This window comes from Caretta caretta, chromosome 1 (assembly GCF_965140235.1).
Source record: "Caretta caretta isolate rCarCar2 chromosome 1, rCarCar1.hap1, whole genome shotgun sequence".
Taxonomy (NCBI): Eukaryota; Metazoa; Chordata; order Testudines; family Cheloniidae; genus Caretta; species Caretta caretta.
The window spans coordinates 354106953-354112952 of record NC_134206.1 but is presented as its reverse complement, the minus strand read 5'-3'; positions in this window follow the sequence as shown (position 1 = coordinate 354112952).

The window sequence follows — 6000 nt, the reverse complement described above, 5'->3', positions numbered from 1 at the left end:
TGTTGTGTTCTGGGCTGCAGCTTTGCTCTTCCTGGCTTGGGACCAGGGTGAGCAGATTGGGGAGCAGCACCCCCGGACAGTGAGTCTGTGGGCATCTGTTTGCACCTTATGACATGCCCAGTCCATGGGGCTGGCTCTGCGCGTGGGGGTAGAACAGTGACACTCAGACCTCAGGAGTTCAGGAGCCAAATGAACCATCAGCATTCCCCGAAGAGCCGCAGGGGTGGGAGTTCGGTGATAGTGCTGCAGAGTCACCTTGAACCCATATGGCAGGAAATGCCGTTTATCTCGGTCATTCTCACAGCATCCTGACTGGCCAGTCGCTCAGCCTGGTACGCATTCACACAGCGCTTTAACGTCCTGTGCTGCCAAGAGCCCCAGGAGAGATGTTAACGAACCGCTCGCGGCTCCCGCACTGCAGGCTGAGGCTCTCACTGGGGCAGAATCAACACTCAACCAATACGGGCACAAAGCCAGCCCCACCCTGCCCCCCGCCCAACCCCCTGCAGTAAATCCCCGGCAGGCTACAGCGCTTTCTCGCCCGCACGCTGGCCAGCCACAGTCCATCGGCCTGACACCAAGGCCAGGCTGGATCACAGCTTCCCACACCACACTCGAAAGGCTCCCAAATGTGGGCTTTGCTGGGCTGTGGGATGGCATGAAATCCAGGACCAGGGGGCCCTGGGCTGGGACTGTTCGATCCCTGGCTTGGAGCTCAGCCTTCGGGTGAGGACAGACAGCAAGAGCATGCCCAGACAAGCAGACGGGGGTGTGAGCCTGGGACTTCTGACCCAGTCCCTGGAGGTGGTGTACATGGACTGGCCTAAGGAAGGGGCTGGGCCTGCTGTCATCAGCCCAGCACAGTGCAGCAGCAGGGCCCCCCCGTGCTCGGCCAGGTGACCTCTATGCAGTGCGCGTGGCCCCAGGGAAAGATCCAGGAGTTTGGGGAGGGCTCCACATTGGCGAGGCAGGAGAGGTTTCCCCAGGCAGCTGACCCATGCCCCACAGTCCCTAGCTCGGCGCCTGCACTCCAGGAGCAGAGAGGGTGTCCACATGACCCTCAGGGTCAGCTGGGGGCATTGCCCGCATTCTCCGCCAGGGTCAGTCACAGCCACTGGGCAGTTCCCCTTCCTGCCAGCAGCACCAGTGCCTGGGCTGCACTGGGCTTCAGCCCCCACCCCCAGCGTTCAGCCAGCCTCCCTGCTTGGCCAAGCATGGGGGGACCAAGGAAATGGCACAGGGCAGCCAGGACCCAAAGGAGCTGCAGGACTTAGTGTCAGATGCCCAGTTCAGGAACTGGAGCCGAGACCCCTCAGGCGTGTCCCACAAAGGCACCTGCTGGCTGGACCGGAGGGAGCCCTTGTGGGCGGAGGGGGGAATGCCCAGCAAACCCTGCCTAGGGACAAGAGTGGGGCTGGGGGAGCCACCCCATCCACCCCAGCAGTGGCTGCAAACCAGTCACCAGCCCTTGTGTCTAGCTGCCGCAGCAGAAGCCAAATGCCTCAGCAAGGTACCTGGTCTCCGCCTGCCGTGACCAGGGTGGCCATGTCACTGCCCTCCCCAGGCCTTACCGAGGGTCAGAGCCTGGTGGAGCCAAGGACACCAGGCTCCTCACCCAGCTTTCACCAGTCATGTGGGCCAACGGCTGCTGAACGAGGCCGAGCCTCCACCAGGGAAACACTGCCTGCCACATGCCCCTCCTGCCCTGACGTGGGGGCCACAGCACCAGCCTCGCAGTAGCCAGCTTCGTGCCTATGGCTGCAAGTTCAGTGCAGGCCTGGGAGCTCAGGCAAGATCTTGGAGGCAGTGCGTGGGGGGCCTGTACCCATGGCTCCTACACTAGGCCACCTGGGGATTCACACATTCACAGACCCTCATCTTGGGGCTGAAAGACCCCAGATGGCTCAGCCAGGGCTCGGCCACACACACACACTGGGATGGGGCTTAGTCACAAACGAATTGTGGCAATGGAAGCAGGCGTGCTCACGCTGCAGCATTGCTGCTGTGCGCTGGAGGGCGATGCTCAAAGCACCAGGGCCTGTGAGTGCCCAGAGAGCTTCTGGCTAGGTTCCCATGCAGCTGGGCCTAGCCTTGCACAGTGCTAAGCATGAGCTGGCAGAGCAAGGGCACAGCAAGTGAGCCAGGCTGGCTGCCCTGGCTGGGCAAAGAGATGTGTTCAGACCAACCTGAGAAAATGTACCCAGAGCTGGTGGCCCGGGGACCGTAATCAGGCTGACTGAGGCATTTCAGAGACAAAACGGCCATAAGCCCCCACCCAGTGTAAATTTGGAGCCAGGCCTCTGACTCCAGCTGAGTGACGCTGGTTTTACAGAGAGAAGTGACTGCGAGCAAGCTCCGGCCCGTCGGGTGCAACTCCCTCCTGCAGACATGGCTCTGCAGGGCTCCAAGGGGCCAGTGGGGCTGGAGTCCAGGGCAGGAGCAGGCGGGAATACAACACGGGCTAGCTGTGCTGGTAGTTGCATGGCCACGCATGTGGCCACCTTGCCATATGTGTAGTTTGCATGTGGCCAGCTCACCAAGGGAACCAGCATGCTCTGTGGATGGTGCCTGGCCTTGTCTCCACCCACCAAGATGTGGGAGGGCCAAGGCCCAACCCCGGCGGGACCCTGCAGGAAACAGCCGCACTGGCGGATGAGCCCCCATGTGAAGTGACACTGTGAGATCTGTCACGGACTCGCAGGCCCCGTGCTCGCTCAGCTCCGTACGGGCCCCTTCAGTGTGACAGCCCTTCTCGGGGCAGGGCACGCTCTCTCGGGGGGTTAAGCCGTGGGCCCCGCCACCGCCCCTGAGCCGTCAGCACGCCTGTCTCCTGTCTCCTACCGCAGGTGGGGTTGCCAGGGCTCCGGTTTTCGTCCGGCACGCCCAGTCAAACAGGGGCCCTCGTGGCGCCGGCCAGCACCGCAGCATTCTGGTCGGCTGTGCTAAGGTGCGGCTCCTAGGCGGGGCGGTGGGGGGGGGGGGGGGGGGGGCTGTCCACTGGGCTCCGTGCACTGCCCCCGCCCTGAGCACCAGCTCCACACTCCCATTGGCCGGGAACCGCGGCCAATGGGAGCTGCGGGGGGGGGGGGCGGTGCCTGCAGGCGAGAGCAGCACACTGAGCCTCCTGCCCCCCCCGCCCCGCCTGCCTCGAGCTGGACCTGCTGCTGGCCGCTTCCAGGATGCGGCACAGTGCCAGGACAGATAGGAAGCCTGCCTTAGCCCTGCTGCGCTGCTGACCGGGAGCTCATGCCCAAACCTCCTGCCCCAGCCCTGAGCACCCCCTAAACCCGGAGCCCTCTCCTGCACCCCAAACCCCTCATCCCCAGCCGAACCCCCAGTTAGTGCCCACAGCCCTCCCGCAACGCCAACCCCCTCCCCCAGCTCAGTGAAAGTGAGTGAGGGTGGGGGAGAGCGAACCACTGAGGGAGGTGGAATGTAGTGGGGGGGCAGGGCCTCGGGGAAGGGGTGGGGCAGGGGGCAGGGCTACAGGGAAGGGGTGGGGCTAGACCGTTGACAACCCTCGCCGTGGGCCCCCTCAGGGAGTCCCCTGGCTCTGGACCCCCGGGGCCTCCACTCCCCGAGGGAATAATGCAACCCTGATCTCTAGACTGGAGTGACTCTCGGGCAGCATAAAACAGGAAGGTTTATTGAGCATCTCAACCGAGCCTAGGAAACTCTCTGGGCCCTTGGCCCTAGCAACCCTCAGTCAGTACATCTAGGTCTCTCCTGCATCCAGGTGGGCTCTGGCTGCTCTCTCACCCCAGTCCAGCCACTCCCTCTTTCCAGCCAATCATCCTAGATCATCTCCCCCAACAGTTTCTCCCCTGTCCTTTGTCTTCGGTCCCAGGCAAACAGGTTGTCTGGGCCTCCTCTCTTCCATCCTTTGTTCCCCACTGGCTGGAACCAGCTGGTCAGTCCTCTCCCCTCAGCCCTTTGTCCTCCCACTGGCCAGAACCGGCTGAGGGCCAAGCTGGGGTGGGCCTCTCGGTCACCAGGTCACCGGTCGCTAGGGTTCCCCATCTCCAGGCACTTGTCTGGGATCCCAGCTGCTAAGCGAGGTCATGCCTGGTCTCCTGCAACAACAAATTTCCTCTCCCACCCCCTTGTTACACACACAGCAAACGGGGAAACTGAGCCCCACACAATGGTCATGCCAAGCCCTCGGAAAATCCCCCACTGTCAAGCCCCATTTGCTGTGCCATGTTGGGCTTTGCTCAGTGACAGCTGGGAACTGGTCTAGGGAGACCGGTGCGGCATGGGGGGTGCGAGTCAGGAAGGCCGTGGGGCAGCAGGCCTGCATGGCATAAGGTTTGGGCTCTGTGCCGGCTGCTGAGGGGCCCCCACCGTCAGACCAGGGGTGCGTGGGCAGCCTGGTGCAGGCCCTGCAGAGGGGAACAGCCCAAGGGGCCAAGCCAGGGACGTCTGTAACCCTGCATGTGTGGTGGGCTGCCTGTGAGGGGGGTACAGGGGGAGACCCTGCTAGATACACCCCTGCCCCGACCCGGACAGGCTGGGCTAGGCAGGGCCTGAGCAGGCGGCCCCTTGCCAATGGGCCAGTTACCCACCCGCTAGCTGCCATCCCTTTAGGCTGTGCCTGCTGGGCTCTCCTACAGCTCAGCGGGCCGGGCTGCCCCGGGGCGTGGCGTGACGCTGGAGACCCAGCAGCGTGCCCGGCCAGCTGCCAGGCCCGCCCCACGGAGCTGTGCGCTGAGAGGGCTGCAGCTTGCGCCCCCCACCCCCAGCATGGCTTTGGCACCAGCGTGTACCTGTTGCACCAGAGCTAGTGAAAAATGGCCTCTGGCCTTTTGCCTACTGTCCACTAGCCGTGCGCCCAGCAGGCCTGCGGCTCCACCCCCGCGCTCGGGCTCCCCCAGGGCCAGCCAGTGCCGCCGCGTGGCGAGGGGGATCGCGAAGGTGGGGCCCGGCTCTGGCTGCACGCGGACGGATGCCTGGCGTAGCTGGGGCCCCGATGTGACAGGAACCCAAAGGCCCAGCTCAGCGTGGGCCTGATCCCCAGCACCAAAGCCCGGTGTCCCTGGCCTCAGGGCAGCCTCAGCCTGGAACCTGGGCCCTGACTGCATCCGGCAGCTGCTCTTCGTAGCGTTCGCAAAAAGAACAGGAGGACGTGTGGCACCATGGAGACTAATCCATTTATTTGAGCATCAGCTTTCGTGAGCTACCGCTCACTTCATCAGATGCATTCAGCCGTAGCTCACGAAAGCTGATGCTCAAATAAATGGGTTAGTCTCTAAGGTGCCACAAGTCCTCCTGTTCTTTTTGCGGATACAGACTAACACGGCGGCTCCTCTGAAACCTTCGTATCGTTGTTAAAACAGCGGCTACCTCCCGCCCCAGAGGTGGCTGCATTTCAGGGGTGGTCGGGCGGGTTGACCGGCGTGAACTAGAGGGAGGAGCCTAGTCTGCCTGCGCGTGTACACCCCTTCAGAGGGCCTGAGACAGGACCCCTGGCTGTGCCCCCTCCCCCCGGCGCCCCCGAACGGCTGAGCACACGCTGGGCTGCACAGCCCGGCTCTGGGGCAGCTGACAGACGGGCCCAGCCCTCGGGGTCACACAAGCATATCTTTATTTCTTGAAAGACCCGCCAGGCGGCGGCCGTGAGGGGGAGAATCGTGACCCGGGGTTTTGTACACATCACAGACGCTCCGGAGGCCCGGGGGGCTCGAGTCGTGGGGCCGGCGTACGCAGAGCGGCGTGGGGCTATGGGTGCGAAGCGAGCACTGGGCGGAGAGACACGCGGGCTGGCAAGCCACAGGCACAGCAGCGGGGCAGGGAGAGCCGGGCAGAGGAGCTGGGCGCTCGCCCAGAGGGGCCTGACGGCAGCTGCAGGAGCTCAGCTCACAGGCCCTATGGCCCCAGCCGCCCCGGGGCTCCAGCCAGAGCTGGCTTCGTAGCCACGGGCTCGTGACGTGGGCTCTTGGGGTGTCTGTTGTAACCGCCCGAGCTGCTCCGGTGGTGGTGCAGGATGGGGGGCCACGAACC